The sequence below is a fragment of the Pan troglodytes genome, chromosome 14, assembly GCF_028858775.2.
Source record: "Pan troglodytes isolate AG18354 chromosome 14, NHGRI_mPanTro3-v2.0_pri, whole genome shotgun sequence".
Classification (NCBI taxonomy): domain Eukaryota; kingdom Metazoa; phylum Chordata; class Mammalia; order Primates; family Hominidae; genus Pan; species Pan troglodytes.
The window spans coordinates 90,698,525-90,711,912 of NC_072412.2; the positions used below are offsets into that span (position 1 = coordinate 90,698,525).

Sequence of the window (13,388 nt, forward strand, 5' to 3'; positions counted from 1 at the left end):
TTTTAGTCAAATACTATATGATATGTTACTATCATAAACTTTTTAGAACATAGTCCATATAATAAATATAAGAAGGTTAAAAGATATTTAATTGATATTAATGGTATATTAGTCTTAGGACCAGAAGCCATTTGGTATTCAGGGCAATAACAGTGTCTATTTTTATTCCTTTTTGTTTGCTATTAAAGGATAGAATTTGAAAATACAAATCTGAAAGTAGCATTGAAGTTTGAAAGCTGCATCTAATGATTAAGTCAACATGACTTTTAAATTTGCCCAGTGTGAAAAACTCAATATTTTGAGCCACACACATATTGGGTAATCATTATAAATAGTATCTTTCCCTACGATATTTTAAGTTACAATCATAAAACTTCCCCTTAGATCTTTGAAGGACCTGATTATTATCTGTATTATTTCAAACCATAACCTAATTTAATATTAATACAACTGTTCAGAAAATTCTAGGCTAACATAAAAATCTGCTACTACTTATCTCAAACTATCAATTATCAAAATCAGTGTAATAAAGCAAATTTTAATCAAAACTACTACTAACACTTGTGAAGACAGATATGTGTTGTAATAATTAGAAAAGCCATATTTACATTGATTAATTGGACTATATTTGACAAATAGATAAAACCACTTATTTAATATCAGATAAATCTAATCTATTTGGATTAAGTGGTTTAAGCTTTGACTGAAGGCTTATTCAGTAAGCCACAATGCGAATACTATTTCTAGATTCCCAGAAAAGTCACTCTCCCATCCAAAAATAAATTTATACCTGCTGTTTACAACATCACTTTTAAAAATGTGTCTTTTAGGAGGATTTTAAAGAGTCCATATGTATTATTAAATGGCCTACAAAACATTGAAATATTTAAAAAATCTCTATCTTTACAATGAAAATAAAATGCACAAGTGAAAATAAATACTGATTACAACTTGAAAAAAAATAATATGGCTTCAATGTTTTAACACTAAATATAGACTTAACAAAGGTAAAATTTTTTGTGAATGATATTCTGGAGTAGTCCTCTTCACTAGATGATAGGGAACACATTAAAGGTTTTCCTCCCTGTAAAATTTATGTGACTTAGTCTATCATTATTTGTAAATGCCAAAAAATGAGAGTGTAACTTACCAAAAAGGAAATGAATATGCATTAAGGACACTGTTACCTCAGGAAAAAAGAAAAAAAAAGAGATCAAACAATGACACCACTACTGAAATGTAAGCTGGGGTTGGACTAAAGAAAAAAAATAATGACTTTTGCTAATTAATATCTAGAACTCAATATGATGACTGTACATCTTCTCAAATATTAATTTTCCTAATCTATCAAACATGTATCTTTTCTTAAAATGTTAGCAAAGAGGTAGTGGTTAATTTGTTTTTCAAAAGTTATAAAAGAAAATGTAGAGATTAAAAATGCCTTGACAATATCGAAACATAGTGTTAACTTGAAAAAACACCCCACAAATATCTACAAATTTGGAAAAGAGAGAAGACTTTATTTTTTACAAAGTATTATAACCTGCAAGGTGGCCATCCCACAGGCTGAGACCAGAGACAGTCACTTCGAAGGAGCAGGGGTTGGGGCGGAGTATTATGTGGAACAGGTTGGCTAAACATACATATTTAATGGGCTAGAGCAGGAGCTATGAATATTCAGGAAGGTGGTCCTGATTCATGCATATTAAACATACATCTAACATATAAACCATGTTCACTTTGGAGTGGAGACTTAACATTTAAATGTATTAAATGTATTACAATTAGACCCTGTATGCCAAAGGTCTTTGTAGGACACGAAGTTACACGAGTGCACAGCCTCTGTGAACCAGCCAGGACCAGTCCGTGGTTGGTGGTGTTCTTTTCAGGAGAAAGTTACTGAAATCAGTTGCTTGTCTAGTCAAAGCTGTAGTTATGGCTAGTGGAACAGGGGTTCAGTTAGCCAGTGTCTATGAGCTGAATGAGTTGTGAATGTTTTAATATTGCTGATCTTGAGGACAGTGCTTGTTTAGCTGCTAGAGGGAAATAAAAACTTTTTGACAGTTAGAACACAGTTTATTCTTTAAGTGTAGGGGCGCCTGCCTTAACTTTTGCCTGGCATGGCCTTAGGTCCTGTTTATAATTTGATATCTCATTGCTAGAAAGACTCTATTCTGTCCGTCTTATGATCTCTATTTTACTATTATCGCTGATCAGTTTAGACATGTCTGACCTCTTATCCCATCATGGCTAAGAACCCAGTTTTAAGCTTTTTCTGGGGTCTCCTTGACCACAAGACGGTCCATTCAGTCAGTGGGTTTTTATTTTTCATTTACAATTATTATGCCATATCTTGCCATCAGCCAGCTCCCTTATAGCATATTATTAGACAATTTGAACAGAAAGAAATTACAAAAAGAAGCTATTGAAAGTTTATGGAAATTGTTTAAATAATATATTCAGAAATGAAATACTGCCTATAATAACATTCCAATTCTTTAAGGGGAAAACATAGAGGTCTTCTGAGAAAAAAAACCCTCAAAATAATTAGGGAAAGCATCTTTCCCTAATAAACTATTTTAAAAACTCCACCAATAGGATATTCTGCTAGAAACATGACTTGCTATTAGATTAGTTAATGAATAGATGTGAAATAGTTTAGTAGTTTGTTTTGTAATCACTCAAGCAGAAACATTGGATAGATACCAGAGTTAATGTGAATGGTCTCCAGCTGTTTTCATTTACCCCCCAATTCATTCCTCAGGATCAGTTACTGGCCACATTCTGCACCTCATTTAGTTTTCAATAGGTGTATGATCAGGAAGCTGGTGATTTACTTGTAGCAGATGGAGATGATTATATAGAACTAATTGTTTTTGTCCTGCTGTGCTTTTGCTATGCCTGACTTCAATTGTATGCTTATGAAGGGGCTCAGTCTCTTAAATTCTTGACATTTAAAAACACCCCTCAAGTTTGGAGGAAATAAGATACCCTTAGATACAAAAGTGACTCCCATTTTTATATACTACATACTAAAATAATTACAGAAGATGATTATATGTATTATTCATTTAGTTCATGTGCTTATAAAATGTTTGAATTCAGTGATATCATTATTTAAATTTCTTAGTTAAAATAATTTAATCGGTTTTGTCCTTTTAAATACCTGCAATTTCAACAGTAGTTGCTTAAAGATGTACTAAAACTATCAAATTATTCAAAATGCATGCAAACTTCTTTCCCTAACTTTGCCAAAATCATCATGTACAAAATATGCAAAAATTAATACAATTGGATGAAATATACTTTTAAAGTGTATTAGACTAGAAAAGGCTAAGTGAAATTTTCTCTTATGTGTGTTTTTGTTGCAGGGCAGGAAAACCCCAAATTGGGGCTCAGTCTGAGAGGGTTCTTTGCTTCATCCAGGAAAGAATTCAAGGGGGGTAAGCTGGTGATAGAAGAAAACAGCTTTATTGAAGCGACAGTGTTCCAGCTCTGGGGATGTTACAGCTCAGGCAGCATCACAGCTCCATGACTGCTCCTGCAGAACAAGGCTACCCCACAGGCAGTATGCTGAGAGTAGCAGCTCAGGGAAGTTCTGCAGTCATTATTTTTTTTTATTTTTTATTTCTATTTTTTTTTGAGACGAAGTCTCGCTTTTGTTCTCCAGGCTGGAGTGTGATGGCGTGATCTCGGCTCACTGCAACCTCTGCTTCCCGGGTTCAAGTGATTCTCCTGCCTCAGCCCCCCGAGCAGCTGGGATTATGGGTGCCTGCCATCCCGCCCGACTAATTTTTGTATTTTTAGTAGAGACCAGGTTTCACCATGTTGGCCAGGCTGGTCTAGAACTCCGATCTCAGGTGATCCATCCACCTCAGCCTCCCAAACTTCTGGGATTACAGGTGTGAGCCACCATGCTCGGCCTTTCTGCAGTCATTTTTATACCTACTTTTAATTACATGCAGATTAAGGGCTGGCTTATGCAGAATTATCTAGGAAAACGGCAGTAACTTCTGGGTTGTGGGGTCCTTGCCATGGAACTCCCAGGTGTTGCTGCGTCAATGGTAAACTAACATGCCATTACCATGGCGATGGTAAAAAGCACTGGTGGGCATATCTTACGGAAAGCTGCTTCTGCCCTGACACTGTTTTAGCAGTCCTCAATCTGGTCCAGCGTCTGAGCCCTGCCTCCAGAGTCGAGTCCTACCTTCTACCTCATATCCATAGAACAAGTCTTTAAAATGAATATTCAAAGAGAAGAATCTTTTTATACTTGAAAGGAGCTAAGACAATTTAACCTTCAGGATTTTCAGGAAGGCAAACGTTTTTTTTCTGCAAGATATACAGGAAATGTAAATTTCTAAAGAAACTTATCTGAGAGTTGTGAAAATTGAGTCTCAATCAATTACTTTCTTCACACACATCTTCTGAAAGCCTTCTATTCATTATTGCACTGTGTTATGGCTTTGTGTTAACTCCAAAGCTTAAGAAAATAAGTAGTATAGATAGGCATTTTCCACATTTAACATATGATCATAGTTTTTTCACTAGTTACTAGTTAATAAAAATTAATTTTTTTGTCAGAGTACTGTAACAGCGAATTTGTTACTTGTCAGGGACATGACTTAATACACTGAGAAACTGGAGGAAAAGTGCTGAAAGTAGACACAGGAACGTTTAGTCATTCACAAGCTAAAGACAAAAGCGACTCTTGTAGTTACGAAATGAAGAGTACCTTCTCATACGCCCTATAACTTGGTATTCAGTGTATCAGAAATTATGTTTCTTATTAAATGGTGCTTCTGGCCCTGAAAATTCTCTTTCAGATGCACTTAGAATAAAATTGTTGATTTAAATATTTGTTTATAACTACTGTTTGTAATTAAAACTTTTAAATTTATTTTATTTATTACAGATACATAATAGTTGTACATATTTTTGAGATACATGTGATGTTTTGATACAAACATACAATGCGTAATGATCAAACCAGAGTAACTGTGATATCCATAACATCAAGCATTCATCATTTATATGTGTTAGGAATATTCTAATTCCACTCTTGGAATCATTTAGAAATATACAATAAATTATTGTTAATATAGTTGCTGTATTGTGCTACTGAACATTAGATATTATTTTTTCTAACTGAATTTTCTAACTTAGTTTTTGCACCCACCAACCATCTCCTCTGTGCCAGGCCTATTTCACTTAACATAGTCTTTAGTTTCATCCATGTTGTTGCAAATGATAGTATTTCATTCTTTTTGAGGCTGAATAATATTCCATTGTGTATATGTACCACATTGTTTTATCCCTGATGAACACTCAGGTTGATTCCATATCTTGGCTATTGTGAATAGTGTTGTAATAAACATGGGAGTGCGGATATCTCTTTGCTATCTTTTTTTTTTTTTTTTTTTGAGACGGAGCCTTGCTCTGTCACTCAGGCTGATCTTGGCTCACTGCAACCTCTGCCTCCCAGGTTCAACCAGTTCTTCTACCTCAGCCTCCCACATAGCTGGGATGACAGACGCATGCCACCATGTCCAGCTAATTTTTGTAGTTTTAGTAGAGACGGGGTTTCACCACATTGGCCAGACTGGTCTCCAACTCCTGACCTCGTGATTTGCCTGCCTCAGCCTCCCAAAGTGCTGGGATTACAGATGTGAGCCACCACATCCAGCCATCTCTTTGATATACTGATTTCCTTTCTTATGGATATATATAGAGCAGTAGAATTGCTGGATCATATGGTAGTCCTAAATCATGGTTTTTGAGTGTCTAGGAGAAAAGCTAGTATTAAAATAAAAATTTAAAGAACTTTAACTGGTCATCTTTTTTTTATTCATCAGTTATAATTCTATTGGTTGCAAAAATAAAAGTAGTTATTATGAAGTTAACTTCCTTAGCTATTCATGTGTCAAATTGCTAACTAAAAGCTCTTCAGAATATTTCTGTCTTCTGCTTTTACTCTCAAACCCACTCTCATATGTGTAGTTAGACCCATGTACAATCAGAAAGCACATCATTGATACAGGTTTATACCATATTATGTCCAAAGTTTGACACATTTAAGAATTATTAATTTCTATTTTAAATTGACTATATATTGAAGGAAAGATGAGCATTAACTCAAGGAAAAAAGTGCTGACACCTTCTGAAAAGTAAAATCTAGTTTCTCTAATTCTCTCATCTAAAATATGAACATTTCTTCCTCTCTTTTGCAGGTTGTAATACAACTGAATAACACAAATCAGTAAATTAAACATATTGATTTATAAAAGTTGAGTAGGCTGAATTAATATTAAAGCATAAACAAATTTTTATTCTCATTATCAGTGTTATCACCTTAAGAGCATGTGTAGAAAAAGAACTAGATTGGATCTGGTAGATGATATGGTTACTACAAAGTTCTGAAAAAGTTGACTTCTATGGGAATGTATACATGCACTAAAATATTCAATAATTCCTTTTATAGAAATGAAACTTGTTAATAGCAAGTGATTGTATTTCTCTGGCATATAATTATAGCCACACTCTCTAACTTCATTACACATAGGGAAATCGCCCCGCAGCTGCAGTGCACAGTATGTAAACAGGGAATAACCGGCTGTCTTTGAATGTAAATTTGCAGCTAGTGAATATTTTGACTGATTGGCATTTTCAACATGGTGTAAATATATTTTTAAATGACCATATTATATATTTTAAATCTAAAAATGTATGATCATTTTTCCCATAATGGAAAAGGAAAATTACTGTGTGATTGTACTAGAGAGAAGTCAAAATTAAACAAGTTATTATTCTGGAAACTTTTTGTTGCTGTAAAAAACAATTCTATATTATCTTAAAAAATTTCAATATCTGGCTGTCTCAAAATTACTTTTTAAAAGTTTATTTTGGTAATAGTGATCCCAGATCTTAAGTATCTTCTTAATTTATAGTCAGTAAACTGAGAATTTGATAATTTGAATAGTCATCTAACGTGACACAATCAATGAAATAATTCAAATTCTGGCCCTGATTATTCAGTTTCTATTCAGGAATTCTTTCAATCACACATGGTATTGTGAGTGAAATTAAAATCTTTCAGTGAATATGGTAAAATCATATACATGAGCATTTTAAGTCAGTCAAATTAAAGAGGAAAGACAACATAAGAAAGCAATGAAAATAATTAAATATAAGAAATAAATAGGAAATCTAATAAATGAAAGAATGTAAGATAGTGAAAAAGTCAAACAATAGCTTATAATACTGAAAGAATTGCACTTTTGGAAAACTAGTCCAATAAAACCTTTGTAGAAATCATCTATGCAAGATATGAGATGTATATATGTATATATTCACCATGTCCCTAGGCTGCAGTGGATATAGAGCATTATTCCTTTACAAATTACATGAATTCTGTATCACCGACCATTCACACACGCTACATGTGCACACACACAATGTACAAACAATATAATGTTGTTATGAAGATGTGGAACTATAACATTAAAAAACCAATTATAAACTAGAAATCTTGTTTAAAGGAATTATTTATGATCTGAAACACCATTAATATTTTATTACATAATGAACTATAATGAATTCATGATAAAGTGGAAATATTTCCAGATAAAATAGACAAAGGACAAGAACTGGAATTTACAAAATAAGAATCATTACTATAGCTTATAAAATAGCTTTACATGAATGATAAAATGTATAATATCAGTGACTTTAAAATTTATAATTTTATTTTGTCTTTATCTTAAAGAATTAAGGGAAACAAGGCAAAAAAATCACATTTTACGTGTTTATATTTAAGTTTACTATTTGTAAATATATCTTTGAGAATCACTATGACACATTTGCAAGGTAATGTAAAGTCAATAGAGTCTGTAGAAAATTTTGATAAAGTTCAAAAGTTTAATAATTATGTCAAATCGCATTCCAGAAGTTTGTCCCAAGCTACATTTCAACAACAACAAAATAGTTATATATGTTTTCCCTCACTCTAGACTATTCTGATACTGAAACCTGATTATTTAAAACAAATCCAACCTGGTAGATACAAAATGGCATTTTTTAGGGCACAAGTGAACATTTTCTTCTGTCATGTATGTGCTATCTGTATTAATTCTTTTCTGAATATTCCACACATATGATTGCCCTGGTTTTTTTGTTTGTCTATTTCTTTTGTTTGTTTTGAATGAGTCCTTCTTAAATATAGTACTTTAACATATTTGCTAACATACTATTATGGTATATATGAATCTTTAAAGTGGAGTTTATAATTATTTGGTGATTTGGGGTGATATAGACATATTTTGAGGGCATGTAAATATTCTGAGTCTCAATGACACAGATTGGTGTTAGGCTTACTTTATTTGAATATGTCTGTGCCTCTTCAGGTTTGGGTGCATGAATTTCTGACTGGCATTCCATTGGTACCATCTTACAATTTTAAAATAATTAAAAAAATAAAAGGGATTTTAGGTGAATACAATGTAAAATGTTACTCCAATAAATTAGTTGGCCTAAATAAAATGGAAACAAAATTCTAGGAACACAAATTACTTTAGCTTACTCAACAGAGAAAATCTGAACAGAATTACAAAAAGTAAATATATCGAATCAGTAATCAAAGAGCTCTAAAGTAATAAAAGCTCATGACCAGATGGCTTCACTGGTGAATGCAGCTAAACATTTTAAAAATAATTAAAAGCAATCCTCAAACTTTTCCAAAAAATAAATGAGGAATACTAATTTATTTCGTAAGGCTTGACTCACTCTGCTACCAAAGCCAGACAAAGGCATCAGAAGAAAAGAAATGGAAATTACAAGACAATATCCCTTATGACTATAGATGCAAAAATCATCTTCAATATACTAGAAAACAGAATCCAACAACATATTAAAGGGATTATAAAATATTCAATTACAACATATTAAAGGGATGATCAAATGGGATTTTTCTCAGGAATGTGAGAATAGCTTAACATATAAAAATCAATCGACGTTACACACCACATTAATAGAATAAAAGGAACACAAAACAAAACCAATCATGATCATCTCAACTGATGCAGAGAAAATACTTGGCAAAATTCAACAAAATTCATTATTTAAAAAAATAAACTAGGAATATAAGAAAACCTCCTCATTATAAATAAGTTGACTCTATGAAAAACCAGAAGCAAACATCATACCCAAGGTTGAAAGTGTTAAAGCTTTCTTCTTAAAATTTCAAACAAGATAGTAATGCCCAATTCTATCATCTCTATGCATTATTACATGAGAAAATTTAGATTGGGTGGTTTATCAAAAACAGTTCTGGAGTTTTAAAGTCTCAAATCAAGGTGCCAGTGTGGCTGGATTCTGGTAAGGGCCTTCTTCTGTGTTGCAGACATTCAACTTCTCCTTGGACATTTACTTGGAAGAAACAGGTAAAGAGAGCTTTATGGAATCCCTTCTATAAGAATACTAATCTCATTCATGAAGGTTCTACCTTCATGACTTGATAATCTCCTAATGTCCCACCTTGGAATGTCATCACATTGGAGTTTAAAATGTAAACATATGAATTTGGAGGGACACAAACATTTAATCCATTGTACTATTCAATGGATAAAGAATAGTCTCTTCAACAAATAGTGCTGGGACACATGATATCCACATGGAGAAGAATGATGATGGAGGCCTACCTCACACCATATTAAAAAACTAACTCTAAATGAATCAAAAACCTATAGTTAAAACTATAAAGTTTTTATAAGAAAACATAGAATAAATCTTTATGACCATGAATTTGACAAAGTTTCTTACACACAACGCTAAAAACACAAACAACAAAAGTAAAAAATACATGAATATAATTTTATCATAATTTAAAACTTTTATCCATGACATGATATTATCACAAAAGGAAGCCCATAGAATGGGAGAAAATGTCTATAAATTATATTTATTATAAGTTTCTAATACCTAGGTTATATGAAAAAAATTTACAACTCAAAATTAAAATGACAATCCATTAAAAAAAATGGGCAAATGACTTGAATAGACATTTCTCTAAGAAGGATATTGAAATACATAATAAGTACATAAAAATGTTCAACATCATTACTGATTGGGTAATGTAAATCAAAATCATCTTTTTATACTCTCTCAAGTGGCTATACAGTATTACTTTTTAAAGAAGAAGAATGAAAAAATAAATAAAAAGATATGGAGAAATTGGAACTCTTATGCACTGTTGGTGGGAATGTAAGTTAGTGTAACCATTATGGAAAAGAATATTAAAGAACCTCAATAAATTTTAAAAAAGAAATATCATATGGCCCAGCAATTCTTCTCCTATGTACTTAAAATAATTGAAAACAGGTGCTCAAACAAAAATTGTATATGCATGTTTATAGCAGCACTATTACCATAGTCAAGAGGTGAAAAATATCCAAATTACCATCAAATTTTAAAAATGTATATATAGTACAGCCATATAATGGAGTATTATTGAGTCATAAAAAATAATAGAATTATGATACATGCTACAACATGGATAAAATGTGAAAACATTATGCTACGTTAAAAGAGCTAGACACCAAAGGCAAGATATTGTATATATTATATTATATCTAATATAAAGAATAAACAAAGACAGAAAGCAGATTTGTGGTTGTCAGTAACTAGGGCGAAGTGGAGGTTGATAAGTGATTACTTAACGTTTATATAAGGTTCCCTTCTAGGTTAATGAAAATGTTCTGGAACTAGTTAATGGTGATAGCTGAACAACATTGTGAGTGTACTAAGTGCTACTGAATTGTATACATTAAAATGGCTAAAATGGTGAATTTTTTGTAATGTGAATTTACCTCAATAGAAAATGTATACATTTAGATACAGTAAAATTCACTCTTTTTGTATGCAGATTTGTTTTGATAAGGGCCCAAATTCATGTAACCTCAAACACAATGAAGGTATAGAACTGATATACTTTTAAAAAAATATGCCCACAAACTGCCTTTTGAAATCAAGCCATCTACACACTCTTATCGCCTGTCATCTACTTTTCCGTTAGGCAGCTCTATAGTTTTGCCTTTTCCAAAATATCACATAAATGACATAATGATGTGTTATATATACAGGTTCTTTATCATAATGTATTTGAGAACAGAGCATTCATGTTGCTCTGTATATCAATAGTATAGATAAACCAAAGACTAATATAGATAAACCAAAGACTAATATAGATAAACCACTCACTAATTGAAAAAATATTTGGTTTGTTTCAAGGTTATGATGATTATAAATAAAGATTCCTATAGAAATATAAGTATTTATATGAAAACAAATATTCACTTATCTGGAGTAATTGCCTAAGAGTGGGATTTCTGGGTCATATTGTCAACTTTCACAAACTGTTTTTCAAAAGTGGCTGTTATAAGAGTCATCAAGTAATCACATTTTAGATTTAGGAAAATTACTGTGGAAAAAAAGGACATTATCTTAAAAAAATCTGACAAATTACCAAGAACACACAGGCCCAGAGATGTTGCCCCAGCTGATTTCAGATAAAGCAGAAAAAAATTGTCCTGCTGGTTCTTCCCAAATTGCAGGTATATGAACGAAAAAAGTATTGTAGTTCTTATTCCAGGTCACTAAGTTGTGTAGTGGTTTGTTGTGCAGTAATACATAACCGGAAGAGTAAGATCATTTATTTTTCATATTTGTCTCCTGTATTTTTATCTTCTACCACAATGATTGTGAAGTTAATTTAGAGAAGTATGAAACATTTTATATGCTAATGCTCAAAATATTTGAAAATTATTATATTTACTATGAATAATGTCAAACTGGTTTAAATGATACTTATAATTTTTCTTAATTGGTCTTATTTTATGTCAATGCTCATTTATAATCTACTACCACTTACCTACCTCTCAATCTTCAATCTTTTATTTACATGGGTCAAATAGCAATTAAAAATAGTATAGCAACACTATTAGTCCATTTTCACGCTGCTGATAAAGACATACCCAAGACTGGGAAGAAAAAAGGTTTAATTGGACTTACAGTTCCACATGGCTGGGGAGACATCAGAATCATGGTGGGAGGTGAAAGGCATTTCTTACATGGCGGCGGCAAGAGAAAAATGAGGAAGATGCAAAACCAGAGAGCCCTGATAAAACCACCAGATCTTGTGAGAGTTATTCACAACCATAAAATTCAAATTACCTCCCACCAGATCCCTCCCACAATGCGTGGGAATTATGAGAGTACAATTCAAGATGAGATTTGGGTGGGGACACAGAGCTAAACCATATCATTCCACCCCTGACCCCTCCAAATCTCATGTCCTCACATTTCAAAACCAATCATGCCTTCCCAACAGTCCCCCAAAGTCTTAACTCACACAATCACAAGGTCCGTCAATAGGCCATCTGCAGGATGAGGAGCAAGGAGAGCCACTCCGAGTTCCAAAACTGTAGAACTTGGAGTCGGATGTTCTAGGGCAAGAAGCATGGGAGAAAGATGTAAGCTGGGAGGCAAGGCCAGTCTCTCTTTTTACATTTTTCTGCCTGGATTGGGCTGTTATAGTTTCCCATTGATCTCAATCACAGAGTATGGTAATACTAAGAGACGCCCTGATGGATTTCCTGTATTCCATGCATACTCTTTCTTACCTCTGTTGTGGAGTGGTAGACTGATTTCATCTTGATAGTCCGAGTCACTCACTCCAGCTAACACCGTAACTGCCTTCTTAGCTTGTTGACTTAAAGGTAGGTGGAGCGCAAAGTGTCCAGGTGGCAGTTTTAACTTCCAGTTTAATGGAATAATTGTTGTGTCCCCTGGTGGCAGTGTTCCTCCCTCTGGAACTAAGACCTCTAGGCCGGCAAAATGCAATGTCATGGGAACAGGAAGCAAAAATTTTGCTAGTGGATCACTAGGGGGGCTGTTGAGTGGTGCCACTTCCACTCCACCCCTTGATTCCTGGACCCATGAATCGTGGCTATGGGAGAAACAGTACCATATAATGGATGGTGATTCAGAGCATACACAGCCTTCTGGAGAACTTTGTCCCAGCCCTGCAAACTGTTGTCACATAGTTGCCATTGTAATTGTGACTTCAAAAGGCTATTCCACCATTCTGTCAATCCAGCTGCTTAGAAATTTCTTCCACCAGATACCCTAAATCATCTCTCTCAAGTTCAAAGTTCCACAAATCTCTATGGAAGGGGCAAAATGCCAGCAGTCTGTTTCCTAAAATGTAACAAGAGTCACCTTTGCTCCAGTTCCCAACAGATTCCTCATCTTCATCTGAGACCATCTCAGATTGGACCTTATTTTTCATATCACTATCAGAATTTTTGTCAAACAAGTCTCTAGGAGTTTCCAAA

The 13,388-nt window shown here is 33.3% G+C and overlaps 1 long non-coding RNA gene across 1 annotated transcript in view; it reads right to left on the minus strand.

Moving 5' to 3' along the window:
• Positions 1 to 12,403: 12,403 nt before the first annotated feature.
• The window catches only part of LOC129136787 (uncharacterized), a 147,088-nt gene continuing 146,103 nt past the window's right edge, over positions 12,404 to 13,388 (minus strand). Inside the window, exon 4 of the long non-coding RNA XR_008538705.2 lies at positions 12,404 to 12,497. This is a non-coding gene — a long non-coding RNA (uncharacterized LOC129136787). The remainder of the gene's footprint in view (positions 12,498 to 13,388) is intronic.